We start from the raw sequence: 26,838 nt of genomic DNA, 5'->3' as shown, positions 1-26,838 counted from the left end.
GATTATGCAAGATTATCTATGCAAATATGTTCCTTTCATGAAGTTTCTTGCATGAATTCATTCACCCACACACAATAAAAACATCACATGTCCTAATTAATGTGCATATACCTGGTTAATGTGTGCATAATGTCTATGTAGTATGTATGTTTATGCCTTGTAAATGCAACAAAATTACATTTTATTTTTGTAAATGGAACAAAAGCAGTGTCTTATTTGCATAACTGGTCTGTGCATTCATATTCAAGTGCATCTCAAAGCATTTGAACATACATAATGGACTATTTTCTCATTCTTCAGAAAATATATTAGCAAAATAAAATAAAAATGAGCTGCGGATGTTTCTGAAATTTGGTAGATTTTACACAGAATGATCTATTATTGTATTTTAAATATTTATTCATTTTCTAATTAACCTAATACATCATTTATTTTTACTCAAAGTTAAAAATTCATTTATACAAAATATAACTTATTTTTATCTGATAAATTTATGCAAAATCTATGAAAAAGTTGGGAGAGTATGGAAGACAAAATAAGAAAGTAGTGATTTCCCAATTTCCGTTGACTTGTATTTCACTGCAGACAACATAAACACAAAATATTTCATGTTTTGTCTGTTTTGACTTCATTTCATTTTTAAATATACATCCTTTCCTGTCATTCAGACCTGCAACTCGGGCTGAGAAAATAAAGTTTGAAGACAAAAAGTCAAAATGAAATAAAAATTAAAACTAATGAAAAATACAAAATTATTTTAACCTTGAGGCATAAATACATTTTCTGGATTGGATGTACAACACATTGCATGTTTTCCCTATATAATAGTTTAATCAATATATTTAGATCTTACATAATTCACCTAATATCATTTATTCTTCCTGAGAGTTAAAAAGAAAACGTTAATATCCTTCTCTGTTGTAAATAAAGCAATAGCAGGATCTTGTTGTGTAATTGCTTAGTGTATTGTGAAGTGTATTGCAATGCACAAATCCAAGGTTGCTCTGGGAACAAGATATTTACTCAGAAACTATATATGCTTGACATTTAATTTTAGTTTCCCCATTGTAACTAATCTTCAAAAGAAATAATAACAAAATCCAAAAATTAAGCTGGGGAAGTTTCTGAAATGTAGATCCGGGATGACCCAAATATTTGTGATATTTCAGTTCAAGTATTTAGACATTTTATTATTCATCTAAAATATCATTTATTTTTCCTCAGAGTTCAAAAATAAATGAATTATGCAAAATACAACTTCTTATTTATTTCTCTTTCAATTTATGCAAATATATTCCTTGCTTGAAGTTTCGTCATATTCACCCGCACACCAGGACAACACCACACATCCCTTTTAATGTGCATATTCACGCTTATTAATGTGTATGGTATCAGCTAAGCTGTGCTAATACACTTTCTGGGTTGTAAATACAACACACTGCATAAACACTGTATATGTTAAGTATTTCATAATTAATCTTACAGCATTTATTTATCCTCAGAGTTGAAAAAAAGTAAATACTCCTTCTCGACTGTAAACAACAATAGCAATGTCTGTTTGCATAATTGCTTATCTCGAAGCATGCGCTAATTCAAGGTTGCTCTGTAAACAAAAGCAGTGTATTACTCAGTAAATATATATGCATAACATTTAATAATTTATCCTTTTTTTGTATAATCAAAGCAAAACAAACTGAGCTGGGGAGGTTTCAGAAATGTGGTTGATTGCATACAGAATGACTCAAATGTTTCTAATATTTTAATTACAATATTTAGTCATTTTAATCAACTGTTTCCTTTATTTGCCTCAAAGTAAAAAAAAAAAGTGTGAAATGCAGCTTATTGAGCTCCCTTTAAATATATATTGCTTTAAGTTTCGTCATATTCACCCACACACCACAACACCACACATCCCAATTAATGTGCATAGTATACACCCTTCTTAACGTGTATTGGCTAAGCCATGCTAATACGCCTTCTGGATTGCAAATGCAACACCACACACACACACACACACACACACACACACACACACACACACACACACACACACACACACATACACACACACACATATAAATGATAAGATAAATAAATTTATTCATTCATTTTTTTTCGGCTTAGTCCCTTTATTAATCTGGGGTCGCCACAGCAGAATGAACCGCCAACTTATCCAGCATATGTTTTAGGCAGCGGATGCTCTTCCAGCTGCAACCCATCACTGAGAAACATCCACACACACTCATTCACACAAACATACACTACGTTCAATTTTAGCATACCCATTTCACTTGTACCACATGTCTTTGGACTTGGGGGAAACCAGAGCACCTGGAGGAAACCCACGCCAACACAGGGAGAACATGCAATCTCCACACAGAAATGCCTCCTGACCCAGCTGAGGCTTGAACTAGCGAATTAGTGGGAAGTGTGCCCACCAGTGACGATATGTAGCCATATCACACTGCTACTCGTGTGATATTGCGTTTATACAAGAGTTCAAAGGCATAATCGTGTATATTAAAATTTAAATCAAACACGGAGAGTCTAAAAACCCTTTTGTATGAGGAACTACTTTCTTCCGCCATTCATTCACATCTGCAGCTGACATCAAAACAGCAGAAACCATTGCTACTTTACCAACACTACATTAGAGCTGGTATTTGAACAATTCTCTAGCGAAATATCTAATGTGATGACTAAACAGGTGATTTTGCTCACATTTTAAGATTTTAAGACTGAACGGCATGAAATGCCATCAGTCTACAGAGATTTCCCTGTTGCAATCTGAATATATATATGAATATGATTTTTTTTAATTTTCTGTGAGCAAATATATTGGATTATTTACTAAATATTGACATGACATTTTATATTTTACTAATTTTTTTTTATCAATCTTTAGAATAAAAAATATCAAAATGCAAAAAAAAAAAAAAGCTGGGGAGATTTTTGAAATGTGGTCAGTTTGATACCCAATGACCCAAGTTTTTATAATATTTAAATTTTATAATTAACCTAATATACCTTTTACTATTCCTTGAGACAAAAAATTACCCCTCTGCAAGACACAACTTAATTATTTCTCTTAATTTTATGCAAATATATTTCCTGCATGAAGTTTTTTTTTTCCTGATTCACACTTCCTAATTAATCTGCACACACACATGCTTATTAGGTGTAGAATGTGTATAATGTGTGTAATATATGTATATATATATAGTTGAAGTCAGAATTATTAGCCCTCCTGAATTATTAGACCGCTTATTTATTTTTTCCCCAATGTATGTTTAACAGAGAGAAGATTTTTCAACACATTTCTAAACATAATAGTTTTAATAACTCATTTATAATAACTGATTTAATATATCTTTGCCATGATGACAGTAAATAATATTTTACTAGAGGTTTTTCAAGACACTTCTTTACAACTTAAAGTGACATTTAAAGGCTTAACTAGGCAGGTTAGAGTAATTAGGCAAGTATTTGTATAACTATGGTTTGTTCTGTAGACTATTGAGAAAAAATATAGCTTAAAGGGGCTAATAATTTTGATCATTATGGTGTTTAATTATTAATATATATAATATATTTATAAATATATAAATAATATTAATTATATATATAATTATAATATATATACTTAAATGAATAAGTTTTGATATTTCCCAATCAACCTAACATCATTTATTTTTCCCTCACAGAGTTTCAAAAAAGTAAATACCCCTCTGCAATGTTAAATACAGCAATATCTGGTCTGCATAATTGCTCTGTGCATTCATTGTGAAGTGCATCTCAAAGCATGCGCTAATCCAAGGTTGCTCTGTGACCATAATCCCCAGCGCGCTGCGTTCCTGCCGCACTACATACAACAACACAAACTTATCATATGCAATACTCCAGCGACCTGGGAATCCACCCAGCAGTACCAATTACAATCACTGCCTCTCTCCGGTTCGCCCACGCCTCGCTTGAGCCCGAGGGAAACAACTGCAACCATGTCAGTGAAGTAGATGAGAGAGGTGTATCCGTTAATGTGCTCCCTCCACCGCTTTCTCTCTTCGTCCTGGCTCCCTGTTTTCCCTGCAGGTGCTGTTGAGAAGTCTCCATTAGCTTTATGGCTGATCTACTCCAAGGTTATGATCCTGTTTACCCCTTGTGGTGTGGAGCCACATAATGTTAGACAATCCTGTGTGCTCTGCAATGGTTAGGCAAGCCAAACAGGGATAAGTGGTGTGTGTGTTTACCTTGCTGTAAACAGATTTGTAAGGTAAATGCAGGAGCACGCTGGAAACAAATACAGGTGACTATCCTGCACAGGGAAAGGGCAGCATGTTGTTGCAATTCAATTCAAAAACATGCTGCAGTGGAACTTGGATTCAGTTGATTTCGTTTTTTTCTTTTATTATTTTGTTAACTGTGTATTTGAGCATGGGCGGAAAATGGACAAAACTTGTTAGTATTTTTTTTTAATAATTGAAGAAACATGTTGCATGCACTTATCACGAATGTAATGTCTACCTTAAATAATTTAGTTCAGGCAACAATGACATTTTAAAATGTAAATGTTTTTTTAGTATGAAAAAACCAAGAATATAAAACCCGGAAAGATTTTTTCAACACATTTCTAAACATAATAGTTTTAATAACTAATTTCTAAAAACAGTTTTTTTAATCTTTGCCATGATGACAGTTAATAATATTTTTCTAGATATTTTTCAATATACAAAAATTAAGCTTAAAGTGCATTTTAAAGACGTTACTGTATCTTTAAGTCTATATCGTCAAGGTCTTTTAAGTCTATGGGTTCTATTTTAATGATCTAGGCGCAAAGTCCTAAGTGTGTCCGAATCCACTTTTGCTATTCTAAGGATAAAAAAATACAGCCTGCGCTTCGGCGAATGGTCTAACAGGGTTGTTCTTATTATCTTATCAAGAAATGAGTGTGTTTTGAGCATAACATGCATTAAACCAATCAGAGTCACATCTAACATTCACTTTAAGAGTCAGTTGCGTTGTGCCATGGCACATTTTTCTATTTACAGGACAGATTTTGTAAGTGGAAAAACTGAACACTTCTAGTGAGAAAGAGGCCATGTGCATCGCGAGGATAAAGAATGAGCCTCCTCCATTCGGCTGCTTTCTCTTTAGTTTACTTTTACTCTTTACTCCTTTACTTTCGTGGCTAAGGAAACGGTGTTGAACGCACTCCTCTGAAGACATTCATTAGCCTACATGATTATTTAGTTTGTAAAGCACTAAGTCTCAAAACTATTTCGAAATTTAGTTCTAATTTCCAGCAAACGAATAAATGAACAATAATAATGAACAACAAAAAACAAAAAAGCAGTGAAGTAACAACATCCACAACATGAGTCGTTGGCTAGATGAATTTCCTGAACTGCTTGGGTGCTGAAAAAAAAAAGTTAAATATCAACTGTTAAATTATAGAAATTTACCGTAAAATAACAGACTTTAAATTACAGAAATTTACGATAAAACTACAGACAACAAATTACAGAAATTTACCTTTAGGGAAATTTCTGTAATTTAGCGTCCTTTATTTTACAGTAAAAACTTCTATATTTTAACTGTCATCATTTTATGGTAAATTTATTTAAATTAGCGTCCATTATTTTACGATAATTTTCTGTTATTTAACTTCCGTTGTTTTACGGTAAAGTTCTGTAATTTAGACCAGAAACCGACCATATGCATGGCGAGGATAAAGAACAGGTCTCCTCTATTCGGCCTTTTTATTTTCTCTTTAGTTTACTTTTACCCTTTATTTTACTTCTTTACGTACGTGGATAAGAAAACGGTGTTGTACGCACTCCACTGAAGACATTCATTAGCCTACATGATTAATTTTGCTTGTTAAGCACTAAGACTTCTTTCAAAACAATTTCTAAATTCAGTTCTAATTTCCAGCAATCGAATAAATGGACAATAATAACGAAGTGTGTTTAAAACACTGAGTTATATCCAAAATACACATGCTATGCCCCATATGGTGACGCATACTTCTCCAAAACCCGACAGGTGGACAAATCTACACTTGTTTTATTCAAATAAATGTAAATATGCATGTAATAAATAATACTGCTTATAATACTGAGATTATACAAATTGTCATGAATAAAATGAAAAAAGCCCCTGTCATGAAGAAGGGATGGAGGCAGTGGTGTTTATATTTATGTAGAAAATAATAATTTTTGTAAGATTTAAATTATTTATTTATTTACTTTTTTATATGTAAAGATATTTATGTACTGCTGTACATCCTTTGTGTATTAAACAATGTGTACACGTTTGGACCGTATAAGTCAGGGGTGTCCAAACTCATTTCTGGAGCACTGGTTTCCTGCTGAGTTTATCCCAAACTTGCTTCAACACACCTGCCAGAGAGTTTCTAGTATATCTAGTAAGAGCTTGATTAGCTGGTTCAGGTGTGTTTGATTGGGGTTGGAGCTAAACTATCTAGGACACCATGCCTTCAGGACCAAGTTTGGACATCCCTGGCGCATAACTACTGTGCTCTGTGCTGAACTTTAGACCAGATTTTAGTTGGTCAATGGTCTGTCAATTTCAGTACCTCAAAATAGCAATGCACCAAGAATGCACCTTGGATTAGTTTAACAACATGGCGCAAAAAGTGAAAATTAGGGTTGCACTGATTTGAAAATAGCAACAAATCATGCCATAGACATCTTGCGCCTTATTGCGTTGGGTGTATGATAGGGCTCTGAGTGTTCAAAATGGCACTTAAACTTGTTACAAGTGTCTCCTATTAAATGACATAGATTCAAACTACAAATGCAGCCTTAGTCTCACAGGGAAATGTGAAATCTAATGTGGCAAATTCATCCAAATTTACATGATTTCATTCTTATAAAAACATATGATTTTTAAAAGAAAGTGTGCCCCCAAACCCTACCTCTGATTGGGTTATAAGTAAATCATATTAAAATTTACTAATGAGATCATACAAATTAGTACCAATTAACCACTGAATTAAATAGTTACGATTTGCTGTGAGATTAGGTTGTAAAATGCTTTGTTTAGGGTGCTTTCACACCTATAGTACATTTCTTTTGGTTTGGACCAAGGTTTAAAATGGTTCATTGTAGCATTTTTCAGCCATTTTGGTTCTGTTTTCCACCAGACCGATTACTTTGAACAGAACCTGTTGAAACAAACCAAAAAGCATCAACATCCACAACATCAGTTGTTGGCTAGAGGAATTTCCTGAACTGATACACATACACTGCAATTTTTTTGTTGTTGTTATTTTACAATATTTTTTTCTGGCAGCTGGGTAGACGGAAAAAAACATAAAATAACAACCATTAAATTATAGAAATGTACCAGAAATTTACATTTAGGGAAATTTCTGTAATTTAGCATCCATTATTTTACAGTAAATTTCTGTAATTTAGCGGGTGTTGTTTTATGGTAAATCTCTGTAATTTAACGTTCATTATTTTACGGTAAATTTCTGCAGTTTAACGTCTTTTATTGTGCAATAAATTTCTATAATTCAATGGCTTTTATTTTATGGTAGATTTATGGTAAAGTTAAAGCCATTGAAGCACCAAGTTTCACAGGAAATCTACCATCAGACTGAAACTGTGACTGGTCATGTTTTGGCACATTATGGTATTAAAAACTCATTTAAAATCTGAAATTAAATTAAAAAGAAAGCAAAACAAGAGCATTTATTAGGGAATGATTAAATGTTTTATCAGAACTGAAATGTTGCTTTGGTCACACTTTATTTCATGAATTTAAGTTTCATTGTAACTAATTCTCGTTAGATTATAAGTGGACTGTTAGGTTGGGTTTAAGGTTAGGGTTAGTATAAGTTGACATGTACTTGCAAAGTTTCTTACTGTACATTCACACCAAAAGTGGCGAGAGTTACAAAGTAGCCGGAAGTCATTTATTTTCAAAGAGAGCCAGCGGCGATAAGCAGCGAGGAGCATCGCGGCACGTCTTTGCCAGTGTGGACATCGAGGAGAGTTGAAATCAAGTTAACTTTATGATAATAGTGGCAAGCAATCAGAATGAAGAAGTCCACCGCTTGAGAGGAGTTCAGAGAACACAGCCCTGTGAACTTTGGTTCGTCCACAGTTGTTCCCAAGGGTTTGATTGTTGCAGTTGCTGGATTTTCAATTATTTACAATGTTTTCTTACAGGAACATCCATTAAATAAGTTACTGGCGAGTTACTGATGTGCTTTAATGTTATAGATATTTATCTTTAAAAAAGCGTGAATCTCATGCGACAGTGCAAAACAGTATTGCTGCTTCAGGATATTTCAGACATATGGACATATTGGATAATTTAGTGGAGCAAAGCCACACCACATGCAACTTAATCTTCCATTCTTAAATGAATTTGATAAGAAGTGCGCATCATTTTCATGCTGGAAAGCATGTTTTATGCAGGAATTTAACTGATACGCTGCAACGGCCCCTTGAATGTAGCGTCAATGTAGCGAATTCTGACGGTCTTGCCGCCGGAGCTGAAGGCAGACAGCGTTGTCACCTGGGCATCCAGAGCGATCTTGGACGCTCTCACCGCCTTCGGTGTGAACACACAGTTTTAGTCAGTTAAAAGTCTGTTGAAGGAGCAGTATCAACAGATATTAAGCAGACAGTGTACTAATACTCAAATGCACCATCAAAATAAAGTGTTACCATTGCTTTAGGGCAAAATATATCCAAATGAAATTGCTGATTTGAAAGGCCAGCAGGCTATGGCTTGCAATTATGAAAATGATCAGGGGTGCCCAAACTTTTGCATGAAACTGTAAATGTAAATGACTAGAAAAGTAAATTTGATTCAGCTAAAAAACTGAAGGCAGCAAGAATTCTTTTACATTGTAGTATAATAATAATGTAAGCTCAGAAGGATTCTCTTTAGCGATGCTTTAATTGCAGAAATGAGTGCAAGGCTATAAACAGATCCTGTGTGTGTGTTTTTACATTTCATGTGTCAGTCTTAACCATGCTTGACTGCTTTCCTGAGGGCTGAATAAGCCGAGCTGAAAGGTCACATATACAGCTTGTAGATTCAGGTATTACTGGGTGGAGCGAAGGCGAGCAGTTGTTGCAGAAGAGAGGCCAAAGATTATTGCAATATTCCCAGCGAACTGCCAAAAGGGTTCAAAATAAGCCGTAGGTGGCCCTGGAATCAGATAAGGCTGAGTGAATCAAAGCATAAATAAATAAATCTCAGCCTTCACCCTGAGACAGAAACGGCGGTGTTATGAGGAAATGATAGATTCTTTCAGCCGTCAAGCCTTCGACCCGCTTTTCTGACGGAGCCGGAAATTTCTGAAAGCTAATGAGGTTGAATTTCACCTGCGCTGACGCATCGATGTGCCGCCGCTTGCATTGATCTCTTGTATTTGTGTTGATGTACGTGTAATTATTCCAGCTCGGATTCTGATTCAGCATATATCAGGCATCTGCTCTCCTGTTTGATGCTGATTTGAATGCCAATATCGTCCTGCCGCCGCATTAATGAGACATGATATTCATTGAAAGATCATTTGGAAACTTCTCGGCTGTTGCGGGAGAAGAGTTTGCAGACACTGATTGCTCATAATAAGCATATGACAGGCAATTCATCATGTGTTAAGAAATGAGGTCCTGCAGTCGTCTGTTGAGGATTCTATTATCTTTAGAGCTCGGCCTCGTCTCGCTCCACTCTTTTCTAGTGTGCGTCGCTCTATAAGCAGAGCCTAGTTACTGTTTTAATCAATACGCCACTGTTCCACCGAGAGCACAGGCTGAAACAAGCCAGTAACCAATGTATTGCTGTTCAGCTCGCTTTGGTGCTTTTTAGAAATTAGCATTGTGATCAGAGTGGATTTGCTTTCTTAATTCAGACTTATTGTGTATATTGCAACGCTATTACCAAGAACAAAAGCAGGGCCCACTTTATAATAAATGTTATTCAATTTTATGTACTTACATTTAAATTATTCATTTGGTTCAAATGACTTATTATGTGCATGCATTATATTTGCATTGGACTTAGGGCTGCATTATAACAGAAAAAATGATAATCATGATTATTTTGCTCAAAATGTTGATCACGATTAAAAATGAGGATTGTTCTGTCGTGTGTGTGTGTGTATATATATATATATATATATATATATATAGTTGAAGTCATAATTATTAGCCCCCCTGAAATATTAGCCCCCTTGTTTATTTTTTCCCCAATTTCTGTTTAACTACCCTGATCCAGTTACTATGACCATTTATGTGAAGCTGCTTTGACACAATCTACACTGTAAAAGCGCCATATAAATAAAGTTGAATTGAATTGAATTGAATGGAGAGCAGATTTTTTCAACACTTTTCTAAACATAATAGTTTTAATAACTCATTTCTAATAACTGATTTATTTTATCTTCGCCATGATGACAGTAAATAATATTTAACATTTTACTAGATATTTTTCAAGACACTTCTATACAGCTTAAAGTGACATTTAAATGCTTAACTAGGTTAATTAAATTAACTAGGCAGGTTAGGGTAATTAGGCAAGTTATTGTATAATGATAGTTTGTTCTGTAAATATCGAGAAAAAATATAGCTTTAAGGGGCTAATAATTTTGTCCCTAAAATGGTGTTAAAAAAAATTTAAAACGGCTTTTATTCTAGCCGAAACAAAACAAATAAGACTTTCTCCAGAAGAAAAATATTATCAGACATACTGTGAAATTTTCCTCGCTCTGTTAAACATATATGTGTATATATATATATATATATAGAGAGAGAGAGAGAGAGAGAGAGAGAGTGAGAGACCATATGGGAAAACTAGATTGCTTTCGGAAGTGGTGTTAGTGAGCCAGCAGGGGGTGCTCAACCTGTCGTCTGTGTGAATCCTAACGCCCTAGTATAGTGAAGGGGACACTATACTGTCAATGAGCACGCTCTTTCAAATGAGACGTTAAACCGAGATCCTGACTCTCTGCGGTCATTAAAAATCCCATGGCACCCGTAAAGAATAGGGGTGTAACCGCGATGTCTCTCACTCTCTCTCCACTCACTCTATAGCTGGTGTAGTGAGCGCACTGGCGCCACTTGTAGCGTCTTGTAGCTGCCGTTGCATTATCCAAGTGGATGCTGCACACTAGAACATATATACACAGTGCTTACTTTACTACAATATGGTTAAAAATACTATACAATTAAAAAAATGACATTTGCTGTTTGTTCAAACGAAATTAAGCTGAAATAACACAATGTTTGAGTTTTTGGGTGGGATAACTTAATTTTTTTAGTTTTATGTTCAACTTAAATTTGTAAAAAGTATTAAGTTAACTTAATTACTTCATGTCATCCTAGCACAAGTCGATTGAGTGGAACCCAGCATTTTTACAGTGAGTATGTTTACAATAATAAGATTTTAATGCGATTAAAGGTTTACCATGTAAACATTAATCCGAATTGATTTATCTAATTAAGGTCATAATGGAACAAAACAGAAAAGTGCAGTACAGACATGTAAACACCGCAAACAAATTATTACCGTCATGTAAGATTTTCGCCACATTTTGCGACAGGATATTCCATACACACACACGGCTGTCTGACACTTTTCTCTGCACATACAGAGTAAGTAAGACCACAGACTCCTGCATCGAGAAATGCGTCAGTTTCTTTCCCAATTAGTGTGCTGTATCAAATGCCATTAAAACTACACTCTTCCAGCAGTTCATACTCGCCTCCAATATCTCGTTTGTCATGGGGGCATGCATGAAAAATTCCTGAATGAAAGTGAAAGTGCCAAACTGCAGTTAAAAATCAACAAATTAAAAGTCAAACACCTGAAATTACATGAAACTCCAGAGGAAATGTGGAAAGCGCAATGACGCAATGACGTTAATCGAATTGTGTGCCATAACATGTAAAACAGAATCATGAAAAAACATTCAAAAAGCAACTCATGTAAACATCTTAATCATATTATTGTCTTGTTCAGATAAAGGCAAATAATTCAATAACTGATGTCCATGTAAGTGTAGTCACTGTAGTATATACTATAAACTACTATAGAATTCTTTTTACATGTAAATATACCCATACCACTAAACCAATACAATACAATAGCGTATATGAAAACAATTAGCTTAGGCTATTTTATCAAGAAATGACACTATATTGTTTAAAGTCTACAAAAGTGGGCACGTAATTTGATAAGTTTTATGTTTTTCTGTTGTATTTATATTGTGTATTATCTCGATATCTGCCCGGTCTCACACACAAATACAGGCATTTAAACACACACAAACACACCTTTTAAACTTGACAAAAACTCTCGAAAACCTTTATTGTCTGCTGTGTTTTTAATATGGTGTAATGATTATTATGCGCTATTGAAACATAAAGGAGGACGCAGAAAAGAACGTCACTATAAATTAAAACTACTTTATTATTTTATGCAACAGCCTTACATTTAAAAGGGAAACATAAGGGTGATCAAACGCAAAAAGACCCCAGACTATAAGGCTAGATGTTTTCTTTCCCTTATTTGTTTATTTGTTTGGCGCATGTACTCATGTGCGATCAGAAAAACTGCCCGCCTCTCCTTTCACTCCGTCCCGAAGCCCCAGCTGGCCCTCCTTGGCCCAAGGTATTCGGCGGGCCGAAAAAGGCCGGCCGCTGGCCCCAAGAAAGCCCCGCTTTGGCCCGATTAAGCCCCGGAAGTGACAGTGGAAACGCCACTGGCCTTGGCTCGCCCTGGCTCGCTCGCTTTAGGCGCGATAGTGGAAATGTGGCTTTTGTGCTTATTTTTGGTCCAAGTACTTAGTAGTTAAGATCATTTCATTTAAAGTGGGACTCAAATGCTGTTTGCTTTTGTTATCTTACATTTAAATAAGTACACTGGGCTTATTTTTAAACCAGTAGATTTGGGGACAAAGACATTAGCATCTAAGTAGACAAGCAATAGTAAATGCAATTTAAAGCTGACTAACCGTAATGTATTCCTCACCATATATTCTCTCTATATTGGCTCAGTTTGATTACATATAAACGTGAATGTCTAAAATCATCAACACCACTCAGTACTAACATACCAGTTTAAATAGCCAAGCTGTATGCTTGTTGTTAAATGTTAAATACAGCATGTTTTGTTGCCTTTTAAATCTATTTAAAACAAATTAGACCCTTATATTACACATTATGCATTTCTTCAGCACCTTGGAAATGCGTGGATCAATTGAGCCACGCTGGGTCCTCATCAAATACATCAATATTTTTGCTGTTTCGTCTGAACGAGTAGACAAAAAAAAAAGCCAATGCAAAATCCAGGAGGGAAAATTGGCAGCCCCTAAAGAGGCATATTTCAGACACAGCGGCTTTTATTTAGGCAAGAGATTTGCATTTGAATGAGTTATAACATTAACCTGAGACAGTGTGCAGCTGAAGTGTCGCACATCTTGATTGCACTTTGTCAAATAAAAACAAATGAACGCACAACAATAATCTCCTCTTAATCTCCTCAAAGCCGACGTCCCTTAAAGGAGACACTTCATCCTTCATTTACAGTTCTGTTGCCTTTAACAATTGTCGGAAGCCAGTTTTGTGGCAGCGCATTGTTTCCTCTTAAGACTGTGCCATGTCTGCGGTGCCAGCAGCTCATCTGTTATGTTGCAGGCCAAGCAGTGATTAAACACTGATCCTGCTCGAAGGGTGGGGGGAAAAAAGCAGTAATAGAGCGGCAGCCGGCTGTGATTGATGGTCCGGATTTCAGCTGACAATAACATGTCAGGGCAAGACAGAGCAGAAATGATTCTTTGTGGCCATTTTGCGCTTCCCTATAAAGGTCTCGTTGGAAGCGCATCAACATTTGCGAGTACACTAGTTGCTCGTTTGGAGAAAATGTCAACATGAAACTTATTTATAATAACCCACTTCCATGGTAAAAACAGAATCCAGGGAGTTTTAAAGTGGGTGGCAGCTCTCAAAACTAAAGTACATCATTTATGCACTGCAGGAGATAAAAATAGTGATGCAAATGTCGGCAGCTAGAAATGACATTATCTGGTCTTGGCTAAATGAAGGAAAAGGTCAACATTTTAAGCTGATAATATATGCATCCTTTTGATGGCTAGCATGACTCGATTGGCTCCTTTTAGCAGATTGGCATTGAGATTAAGGATACATGATAATGAAAATATGTAACATAGTCTAATCTAAATAATCTAATCTAAAATCTAATAATGTTGTTGTGATATAAATACAATTTCGCTAGTTGACTTGAATAAATATTTGAAAAGAATTTATAATTTTAGATTGATTGAGATAATTTTGTAGGAGAGAACAGTACGTTTGCATAATATATAACAATCTACAAGCACGGATAAATTCAACAAATAAAAATATACCAATTAAATAAACAGCATTTTATTGTTTTCAGAATTCATAGTTCATAGTTTTTGGCTGGTTGAAAAGATTTTTCCTTGGATAATAATTCTTAAAAGTAAGGTTCGACTATAAGGGTGGTCCAATATGCATGCAAAGGCGATCTTAGAATTGAGAAGCAACATGACTGACAAAAGTAATTGCGTTTGTGCGAGCAAAAGAAAGCAGGTGAATATCGAATAAGAGATTTATCACTCGTGCTACCAGCTGAGGTGATGCGCACGACTGTTTAAAATGCGTGCACGCTCCCATTTCCTTGCGTGAAGCATCTGTGTCTAGAAACACAACTGATGTGATCAGTTCTCTTTTAAATAGTCTAGACAAAAAGGGATGAACATGCACCCTCAATCTTGCTGCTTTCAAGAGTTCCAGATTTGTCTTTTTGTAAGCAGCACCAGTTGCTTTCGCTTTAACCATTCTTTGAAGAGATTATTTATGGGTCTAACGTTAACCGTGTGTGTGTGTGATCATCCTTTCATTATCACACAGTATGCCTTTTTGACCTTCTTTCTTTTGCGTTAATATGGTTTAATTATCATTTTTTACAATAATATTGCTTTAATATGAGATTAACTACTCATTTATGTGTAGTTAACTGGTGATCTGGGACCTTTAGCCAGGACAGATTATTGTGCATATGTTTTGTTAAATAAAAAGTATAGTATACAGCTATTTGCTTGTTTTGACACATTTAAAATTTGTGGCTAAGAAATAATTATTTGATTATGTTTGGTGTGGTCAGAGATCAATTTGGTAAATCCTTCATTTTCAGCTCTGAAAATGATGTGAAATAAAAACTGATTGTAATACTATGATACCATGACCCATTTGCTCATGATTATTGAGCTCATACACGACACATAAAAAATTCAATAAACGAGAAGGCATGTGGAGATAACGCAAAATCTAAATTAAGTAATTTTAGCATGTCAAAGTCAAGTGTATAAAAGATATTTTCCCAACAATAAAATTGTGCAGTAGCTGGAGATCCAAAAAGGTAATGTCAAGCCCTGATTATAGTCCAGACTTAACATTGCGTATACTTACGATATTTTAGTTATTTATTTGACCATTGCGAATGATCACATTGCGATATTGATGCTGTAACGATATATTGTTTAGCTCTAATTGACACACATTAAAAAGTAGCTGAATAAAAAAATAATATATATTTTTTTGCGTTTAATATGATATGTGGTATTTTTCTTGTGACTTTAACATCAGTAATGTCTGCAACCTACACTGAAACAGTTGCAAACAATTGATCTTGGCTGAATTTAAACAAACACATTAAATTTAGTAATGCTTAACTTAATTTGTTTGATTAAATTCAGCCTAGATACATTTTTTGAAACCATTTACCTTCAAAAATTTAGTAAATCCAATGAATAATAATTAGGTTTTCACTGTAGGCTCATTGGCAATAGGTGCTTTAGCTTACATTTTGCAAAACATTAATTGAATACAAAATATATAATAAAATAAAATGTTCCATTCCATCAGAGGGCGCTGTCAACATTTTGTGAACCTGAAATGCTGATTTATACTTCTGTGTTGTGATCGGGGTGACCCATGGCACCTGCCTTGCAGGTAGTCATGCATTTATAGTTCTGCATGCTGTTTGTGTTGCTCTGCAATAATATTTCCAAAACGCTAGCTGGGAGTATGTTTTTATGTTCCTCTGTGTAGAGTTTCTTCGTGGTTTTTTTTTTTTTTTCTTTCATGTCAAATGTACGAGAAAAGTGCTCTGCTTTGCATGTGGTTTTACTTTTATCTTACATAACAACATAATCGAGTACATATTGTAGACAGTTAAATTGTTTTGTGGTATTTATTTAGTGTTTTGCAAAGAACTGCACAAAATAATCAATATCACTTAATTTTGATGGTCACTTTAATGCACTTTATTTAATTTAAGTTATATTGCATCTACATGCTAATTATTATCATTATATTATAAAGTAGACTGTTAGGTTGGGGTTAGGGTTAGTGAAAGTTGACATGCACTTGCAAAGTTTCTTATAGTCAGTTAAATGTCTGTTGAAGGAGCAGTATCAGCAGATATTAAGCAGACAGTCTACTAATGCTCAAATGAGGATTAATTGGCATGTAGTTGTAATGAAATTTTAGGTAAACAAAATATGCAATAGGGACCATCAAAATAAATAATATTTTACAAAAAAATCTTTAACTTGTTGATTAGTGTGAAAAAGAACCAAAGACGTTGGCGTCATACTCCCTCATAGTTTTCATTTTACCTGGAAAATGCAGTCAAAAGTATGTTTTTGTGGTTTCACAAATGCATAGGCTAGGGGTACTTTCACACCTAGACCTGGCGGAACCTGGCGTGTTTGTCTCCTTACCGCAGTTTGGCATTTGCAGCAATTGCACTCTGATTCGGGCGAGAATGGTTAGAAATCACCTGAATGAGGTGGTCTCGGCTCGATTGAAACTAACTCTGAAGCGGATCGATTGTAATGAGAAAGCAAAACGATCCAACAAACTAATGAACCAGGCTATATCACAGTGTATTAAGGTTATGTATTTGGCATGACTATTTGAAGAGAGAGTTATGAGTAGGGCAGGATGTCATTTCTACCAGTGAATGTGTGTTTCATGTCAAATACGAAAGTGAAAGCATGTTGAACTATTAAGAAAGCTGTTTATCCGTTAGGAGAATTGAAAATTGAGCACCCTTAAGCATGTATTTCCAATGAGCTTGAATATCACTATACATAATACTGAATATACTCTTGCAGTTTCTACAATATAAAGTTAAACAGTAAACCGTTTGCTAAGTGCAAATCGAAAAACATGTATTTTATGGCCCGTTTCCACTGAGTGGTACGGTATGGTAAGATTCGGTAAGCTTTTATGGCCATTTTCACTCAAAAGGAACCAAAAAGCAAAATGTGCTGTACAAGTTTTTGGGTACCCTTTCGGAAAAGTACCTAGCACAACAAAAGGGTACCAAAAGGCGAGCAGGACGCGCAGATAAACGATATTGGTTTATAACTAGTCATGGTCGACCCAAACTCAATCAAACCTTGTCGTCATGTTGATAAACAGCCACAAAATGCGAGCAGTTCTATTTTTGAAATATCAAACTTCTTGAGCTGATGATAATAACATGCGCTTAATTATTGATGAGCTTCTGACATCTGATCCTTTTTAGAAGCTGACAAACGCGAGAGTGATGCCAAAAAATCAAAGGAGAAGCCTCGAGCGAGAATGACGTTGACTGAAATTTTCTGCCATTGGTACCCTTTTGGCAGTGGAAACGCAAGCCTGATAAAGGTGACCTATACCTATGTACTGTACCGTACTGTACCACTTAGTTGAAACGGGCCATTAAATACGTTAAATCATAGAGGTTTGAATAAAAAAAAAGAGTGTTATACAACTTTAATTTTTACCACACATGGACACTGTTTAATTTAAAATGTTCAGAGCGTAAAATAAGGATTTTTAAACATGAATTATATTCAGTCAAGGTTTTAACAGCCTCAGCTGGAGAACTGAATTTTGTGTTAGCCCAAAAAATGACACTGCACAAACGTAATTTTCTTTGCTATCTGCAAATGTAAAAAAAGGAGATGAGATCTCTTTTGACATAATAAACCAAAAATCTTGATTCAAGATGTTTGTTATTCTGTGGCGTGACAGGGTTTTGAACCGCCGCTACATTTAGGATGGAAATTGCATCAGATCATTTCTCCGAGTAATAGATCATCCCCTGTTTATATGGCCATGAAATTGGTGTGAAAGAAAAAGTCACTTACAGTTTCCATTATGATGTTTTAGTAGGCGAGTGTGGAAAATCTCCATATCCAAAACCTTATCCGGCTATCAAAAGACAAACCACCTCACAAATAAGCCATGAAGTGCCACTTTCCCCCCCTGAAAATCTTGACTTTTTCCAAGTATCACACAGGTCCATGAATTTCCTACCGTTTGCTGTCAGAGTGTCAGGGTTTGGATGAGCCTTGGGAATTGGTGGTTCTGGTGGCGTTAGCATTAGCGCTAGCTCATTAATCCTCAGCTGCACATTGACATTTGCTGACAGTATTGAAGTCTGTAGAACCGAATGGAGCCCCAGAGACCACTCAATTACCCCGTTTCGGAGCAATTAGCAGCCATGCAATGCTAGTCAATGTCTGCCCTGTGACTGAGAGGCCAGACGGGACCAAAAAAAAACAAGTATACGTGAGGGAAAAAAGACATACTCCTTATACCAGTGGGCTTCGGCTTGAATAACCCTGTGGTTTTGTTTACAAGCCTATTACAAAATTGGTTGTATTGTAATTATCATGGGTAAATATGCCACTTTAATGGGTTAATAGGCCTCAAATATTATAGGGTTAGTGTACACACAAAAAAGAGACCTGTTTGTCTTCAGAATACAAATTAGGATATTTTAGGTGAATCTGGAAACCCATTTTCCATATATCAGTGTTTCCCAACTTTGTTCCTAAAGGCACACCAACAGTACCCTTATCGAACATACCTGAATCAACTTATCTGAACATTAAAAGAGACTGAAAAACCTCAAATAATAGGTCAGATAAGGGAGACATCCAAAATATGTACTGTCTGTGTGCCTCCAGAAAGTGGGTTGGGAAAACTTTTCCATAGACTTGTTCAGTGTCCAGAAAAATACCAAAAATCATCCTCAGAACAGATCATATGTCTTCAGTGGTTCACCTGGAATATTATAAAGCAATGGGAATATTTTTGAGTGCACATAGAACAAAAAATAACGACTTCATTCAACAGTGTCTTCTCCTCAATGTTAGTAGGGTGAATTTCATAATATTAAGAATGAACTACTGAATTAATAATACTTTTTAATGTACTTTTAAATAAGCCAAAGTGCACCTAAAAACTATTTTCTTTTGGTTTTGTGATCTGTATGAAATGAACCTGAGGTACAGTTTGTCCTGTCAAACGCACATTACATAACAGCAATTACTCAAACACCACCAAACTTGTTAACAAAGAGTTGCTGTCATTTTTGCAGGAGATTCACCATCAAGACCAAGTTTTAAACTACTTTAGAAGACCAGCATGATCTGATGAAGTATTATCCAGGGGATGATAATGTGTAGAACAGCCATAAATGAGGTTGGTGTCGTGATCTCGTTCATTTCGAGTGCGCATTCACATTAGCTTGAACAACCTGAAAAAAATGCAGATTTTCTTTGATTTAGATGTTTAGAAACAAAATGTTTAATGATGTTACTGATTCCAAATATCCAATGTAATAATAAGCTTGGCAGTTTTGGAGAATTTGATGTTTCCCCATTCAGACAGAATCCCCAAGCATACTGCCCGAGAGGCTCTTCAAAGGTGGCCGCCAAATAAAATGACCTCAGACTTATTTTAAAAATTGCATCATAAAGGGTGTGGAGCACTGCAAGGTGCTTCCCAGAGATGGGTTGCAGCTGGATGGGCATTCACTGCATGAAACAAATGTTGGATAAGTTGGTGGTTCATTCCGCTCTGGCGACCCCTGATTAATAAAGGAACTGAGTCGAAAGGAAAATGAATGAAGATTACTTGAATCTATTTAGTTTAACAACTTAATGTGCTAAAAAGTTGGGATTACTTGTTTAAATATTGTAAGGTGAGCAAACGTATTCATATTAATTTAACTGCACTTAATTTTATTAGTGAGAACAGTCATTGCTTTTTACAGTGCAGAGGGAGGAGTGGGCATGGCCAGTAGAGCAGGGGGGAAAGAGGGAAGCGAACTTTTATCAGTTGGCTCACAAAATGAGACACAAACCCTGAGGAGACCCAGGATTTTATAGATTACAAAGTTAAAATGCAAAGAAATAAACAACAATTTAATGTCCTGCTACATTTGTTAATCGTAATTTTATATACACACAACCACATTTTATATAATTTTTAAGATAATCATGTTTATATAAACATTATAAATGAGGACTTCTATCCTCTTCAATCCCTGGGTCTGAATGCAGACACAGTGAATATCAGTGCAGCTGGTCTCTTTCCCTGTCTATTCTAACAATTAGCCCTGCCGGTAATTTGGAGGATTTTAAACATTGGCGAACACAACAGCACAGATATAGGCAAAGTGTCTAAATGTGAATGAACTCAACTTATAAAAGACAAAGTCTGCCATTCTTCAAGCTCTCCTGACAAAAATGCTTGCTGCACACTAACAGCTTTGCTGTATTGGCCCTGACAGGATTGTAGGGAAAAACATGCAACAAGCCCTGTGAATCCTGGTAACAAACACATATGACTCTTTATGAGCGACTAAATACTGTGTGCCGTATGCGGAGTCCGCGTATGTGGTCTCACCTGTTCATTGGGTTTCAGCTTAGCAGGTCTGCCTTGCCTTCGGAAAGCACTTGCTCTCATGAATAATTAAGAAGCAGGGTCTTCTATACGGTAAGAAAACTCGGCTATAAATAATAATGAAAAACAGACGCGTCATCACTCCACTAGCAGATTCGCGCTCTGTCACCGATTTTCATCCCGCCACAAAAGTTATTTTAAATCCGCAAGATTAAATTAGCTGACAAAAGCTTAAAAATATCGGTTTTTCCCCACAATTAAAGCTGCCAGGTTTTAACATTGTCTTAAATGATGCTCAGCACACACAAATCTGTTAAAGTCTCAAAAAAAGCACTCCAGGGTAACACTAGTATACTGTGCAGTGGGGTGGTGCGGTGATGCAGTAGGTAGCGCTGTTGCCTCACAGCAAGAAGGTTGCTGGCATGTAATTTTTGTGTGGAGTTTGCATGTTCTCTCTGTGTTGGCGTGGGTTTCCTCCGGGTGCTTCGTTTTCCCCCATAGTCCAAAAACATGCACTATAGATAAATTGGGAAAGCTAAATTATACATAGTGTATGTGTGTGAATGAGTGTGCATGGGTGTTTCTCAGTGATAGGTTTGCGGCTGGAAGGGCACCCGCTGCATAAAATATAAGCTGGATAAGTTGGAGGTTCATTCCGCTGTGGCGACCCCTGATTAATAAAGGAACTAAGCCGAAAAGAAAATGAATGAATACTGTGCAGTGACCCGTTCTCCAAGGATTATTGAATGTTGTTCACATTTCTAGTGTTTTAGTTACAATAGTTGTTGGCTTGCAGGATGTGCAGGTCCTCTTGTCCTTTCTCAGGTTTCGTAAATCAATTGATTCCTTCTTAATGAACCCTAAAGTGGACTCAGCAGCCTCGGGTGTATTGTCGCCTTTTTTTCAAACTTTTTGCTGATTGTTTTGAGATAAGACTATAATTTTAACATGCCATGGAAAATCCATACGCCGCCTCTTGCAGGGCAATCAAAGATGTTTTTATGACTCCACAGTGGTAGTTCTCTCTCTCTTTCTCTCTCTCTCTCAGTATATCTGTGTGTCTAAGTGCATCGACTGAATCAATACATTTCATCATTATAAGATGTTCCTTGTTCCAATCCATGAACAAACTGTATATTTATTTGTAAGCCACCATTGTACCTTCCTTCCTTCTTCCCTAACACCATATTATTGGAAAGTATCGCCTTGGGTTATACTTTATTTTATGGTGTACTTGTTACAGTGTAACTACAGTTAAGCACAGAGTAATATTAATAACTACATGTACAGTACTTACTATATGAGGAGTTAGGACGAGGTTTAGAGTTTACACTTATATATATATATATATATATATATATATATATATATATATATATATATATATATATATATATATATATATATATATATATATATATATTGCTTAAGGGGCCTAATAAAATTTACCTTAAAATGGTTTTTAAAAAATTAACAACTGCTTTTATTCTAGCCGAAAAAAAAAAAAATTTATTTTGCACAGTAAGAAAATACTGGGTTTCTACATGGATTAAAGGAATAGTTCACCCATAAATGACCTCATTATTTACTCGTTTACATGTGGGTTTGAAAAACTCTAGTTTCTGGCATTTATCGGCCTCCATAGTAGGATAGCAGGAAGATTTATTTTATTTTTGCCATGATAAAAGTATATACTATTTTACTAGATAGTTTTCAAGATACTAGTATTCTGCTTAAAGTGCAATTTAACCCTTTATCTTCCACTACAATTTTTTTATGTATATCTTTGGTTAAATTGTGTTCCTCAAACTACTCTAAGCAAATTAAGCAAATTAAGTGTTTTGATGATAACCTAACCCTCACGAGATGATGCCAACCCTGACAGGAATTGATAGATGATGTGTGAGGAATTTGAGGGCAGTCTTAATCAATACACAAACTGTTCTTAAATACACTTTATTAGCTACTTACTAGTATCAGGTTGGCCCCTTTTTGCCTTTAAAACTGCCTTAATCCTTCGTGGCGTAGATTTAACAAGGTACTGGGAATATTCCTCAGAGATTTTGGTCTGTATTGACATGATAGCATCTGTCAACATAGCATTTGTCGGCTGCACATCCACGATGTGAATCTCCCATTACAGCACATCCTAAAGGTGCTCTATTGGATTGAGACTTGTGACTGTGGAGGCCATTTGAGTACAGTGAACTCATTGTCATGTTCAAGAAACCAGTCTGAGATGATTTGTGCTTTATGACATGGCACGTTATCCTGCTGGAAGTAGCCATCAGACGATGGTTACTCTGTGGTAATAAAGGGATGGACATGGTCAGCAACAATACTCAGGTAGGCTGAGGCGTTGACACGATGCTCAATTGGTACTAATGGGCCCAAAGTGTGCCCCACCATATCAATATCCCCACAATATCCCCCACAATATTACATCACCACCAACAACCTGAACCATTAATACAAGGCAGGATGGATCCATGCTTTCATGTCGTTGACGCCAGATTCTGACCCTACCATCCAAATTTAGCAGCAGAAATCGATCAGACCAGGCAACATTTTTCCAATCTTCTTTTGTCCAAATATGGTGAGCCTGTACGATATGTAGCCTCAGTGTCCTGTTCTTAGCTGAGTGACACCTGTTGTGGTCTTCTGCTGCTGTAGCCCATCGGCCTCAAGGTTGGACGTGTTGAGCATTTAGAGATGCTTTTTCGAACCATCCTCTGTATCAGTAGTTTCTGAAATACTCAGACCAGCCCACCAACAACCATGCCATGTTCAAAGTCCCTTATCACTTTTCAAAGTCACTTACCATATATTGTACAATTACAGGTTAACGACGTATATATAGCCTATAGTCAACACCTTAATCTTTTGTAAAGCTGAATTGGAATGAAAATTATTGGGAAAAGCACTATACAAATAAAATTGAATTGAATTGAACTGAACTTACAGTATGGACATAAGGTCAACCAAGAGGTTGCAAAGCCAGTTAAAGGATTAAAGGCGTAACTAGGTGAATTAGGCAAAGCATTTTACAATGATGGTTTGTTTTGTAGACAATTTAAAAAAAAAAAAAAAAAAAAAAAAAAAATATATATATATATATATATATATATATATATATATATATATGTATATATATATATATATATATATATATATATATATATATATATATATATATATGTGTGTGTGTGTGTGTATGTATATGTGTATATATATATGTGTGTGTGTGTGTGTGTGTGTATATATATATATGAAAAAAATAAATAAAAGATATATATATATATATATATATATAAATATATATATATATATATATATATATATATATATATATATATATATATATATATATATATATATATATATAGCTTTAGGGGGCTAATAATATTGACCTTAAAATGTTTTTTTTTTTTAATAATAACTGCTTTTATTGTAGTCGAAAAAAAAATACAATTAAGAATCCAATTGAAAAAAATATTGCAGGAAATACTGTGAAAAATTCCTTGCTCTGTCAAACATCATTTGGAAAATATTTGAAAAATAAAATCACAGGAGAGCAAATAACTTTGACTTCATCTGACATGACTATTGATTTATTCTATTTTAATTGTCAGAATGCTACAGATCATGTAGTAGGTAAAGCCTAAATAATCTATTTAACCTGAAATACTTCTATAATGAGTCCATATGTTGCAAAACAGCACATAGGCTTATTAAAATGTACTTCAACCATCACAAAATCATCAGAGACTAAGTATAATGTCTACTAAAATGCATTTACTCCCTTTTCCCTGAGCCGTACGGCAGAATAACAGATGGTACCAAGCCAAAACCCATATATCAAACTCTTAAGGAGTTGGAAATTGAAACAGTTAGTGAACCTTCCACCGAGGCACAAACAAGTAGCAGAAAGCCGTGTGGAATATATGCATTTAAAGCACGTAGCTGCCAAAAACAGAAAAAAGCCATGCAATTAATGCTCTCAAAACAACAGGAGGATATCCGGCAATGCTTCATATAGGTAACCTCCGCTAAAAAGTCATGCATGGAGAACGACGGCATGCCAGCTTGTTAAATATTGGCCTTTTACCCGCACTCCTCCACAGTCTTCATAACTCTAACCCAGCGCTTAATTAACTTCCAACGACAAATCAGCCCATTTTCTGGGCCAGACGTTTATTTCGAGAGCTGGGACTCAAGGTGCGTGCGAGTGTAAAAAATGAAGCACATTTGTAAGGAGCTTTGCCAACAGCTGTGAGACAGCCAGTTGGGTTGTTCCTCAATGTAATTAAAATATAAAGCCGAAAACTCATTACTGTATACTGCGAGTGATATAGCGCTAAGGCAATTTAGCCCTAGAGCATTGAATGCAGACAGTTTATGAATTACATCTGTTGGCGGTTATTGATTTCGAAGAGTTGGTTGTTTTAAATATGTTGAGGTGATGAATTCGGGTTGAAACTGCACACTCTTTCTGTATTTATTTCCCTCTTTTTGAGTTTGCATGAGGCTGCCAGTCCTCTTACTGCTTTTATGGCTTATATAGAGCTTGATTTGGCGTTTGATTGAGCGGGCGGATGCCTACTGAGCTGGTTGAATCAGAAATGGGCCTTTAAGTGCCTCTCGTGGTATATGTTATTCACAACGCTGTACAAGCTGATGAAGTATTTAAAGCGGCGGCCGTGCGACTGTTCACACGTCACGGCTAATGGCCGTCCATTGTGTGCTAATGAAGGATCTGAGGTTTAACTGTAATGCAGTTTGGTATTATAGGCTGTTTCTTTGGCACTTTAAACAGGTCAGTCATTATGAGATGGATTTTGCCCTCTCTTTGGCTGTGTGTGGCTTTCAGGTCTGCACATTAAGGTCAGATGTGAGGGGTATATAAACACTGAAAGTGATGGTGGTGGAATACAGTGTAATCACATCCTATAAGAAAACTGGCAAGATCATAGATGGGTCATATTTTATTTATGTACAGTTGAAGTCGGAATTATTAAACCCTCTGAATTATTACACTCAAAAAAATGCAGGGTTATTTCAACTCATTCTGGTTGTAATATGGACTAACCCAACTGCTGGGTTAATTTTTCTGAAATAAATTAATAGAAACAAATTTAACCCATTGTTTGGGTTAGTCCATATTTTATCCAATTTTGGTTTAAATAACGCAACATTTCTTAGAATGTGCCCCTCCTGTTTATTTTTTCTTCCCAATTTCTGTTTAACGGAGAGAAGATTTTTTCAACACATTTCTAAACATAATAGCTTTATATATTAATATATAAATATAAAATATATTTTAGTTTATATATAATAGATATTGTGTATAATAGATTGAGTGTGTATGGGTGTTTCCCAATGCTTGGTTGCAGCTGGAAGGGCATCCACTGCGTAAAACACATGCTGCAATAGTTGGCAACCTCTAAATTAGAGCCAAAGGAAAATGATTGAATGAATGAATAACATAATGTGTTGTCATGACTTTTATAATTATTTTCTTTTACAGTGTGTGTGTGTGTGTGTGTGTGTGTGTGTGTGTGTGTGTGTGTACGTGTTTTTCTGACATATTAGGACACAAACCTGTTGTATGACATGGGTATGACACAGGTATTACAAAAAGGAGGTGAAATATGAGTACATTGGTGACGTCCTCACCAATGCTTGTAAATCCTACAGAATGAGTTTAATCAGAGAGTAAAGCTGCACACAGTCTCCTGTGATGGTTGGGTTTAGGGGTGGGGTGGGGTGAGGGCAATACAATATATGGTTTGGACTGTGTAAAATTAATGTAAACCTATGTAATGTCCCCACTTGTGTGTGTGTGTGTGTGTGTGTATGTGTGTGTGTGTGTGTGCATTCCCAGATGAATAAATTATAATTCCTTACATTTGTATAGCGTTTTTCTGGGCACTCAAAGCGCTTTACAAGTGCTAACAATCTCCTTATCCACCACCAGTGTGCAGCATCCACCTGGATGACGTGACAGCAGCCATTTTGCGCCAGACCACACACCACACACCAGCTGATTGGTAGAGAG

The 26,838-nt window shown here is 35.7% G+C and overlaps 1 long non-coding RNA gene across 2 annotated transcripts in view; it reads left to right on the top strand.

The window, feature by feature from the left end:
• LOC147836502 (uncharacterized) overlaps positions 1–26,838 on the top strand; it is a 117,962-nt gene that overhangs the window by 56,383 nt on the left and 34,741 nt on the right. The window contains exon 3 of one of the 2 annotated variants that reach the window (XR_015494240.1): positions 19,471–19,574. The exons of the other annotated variant lie outside the window; for it this stretch is intronic. This is a non-coding gene — a long non-coding RNA (uncharacterized LOC147836502). Of the gene's footprint in view, positions 1–19,470; positions 19,575–26,838 lie in introns of those variants that run through there. 2 annotated transcript variants of the gene reach the window in all.

The sequence above is a fragment of the Danio rerio genome, chromosome 6, assembly GCF_052040795.2.
Source record: "Danio rerio strain M-AB ecotype USA chromosome 6, GRCz13ab, whole genome shotgun sequence".
Lineage (NCBI taxonomy): Eukaryota > Metazoa > Chordata > Actinopteri > Cypriniformes > Danionidae > Danio > Danio rerio.
The sequence above is the reverse complement of the archived record's forward strand: the minus strand, read 5'-3'. Positions and strand labels throughout refer to the sequence as shown.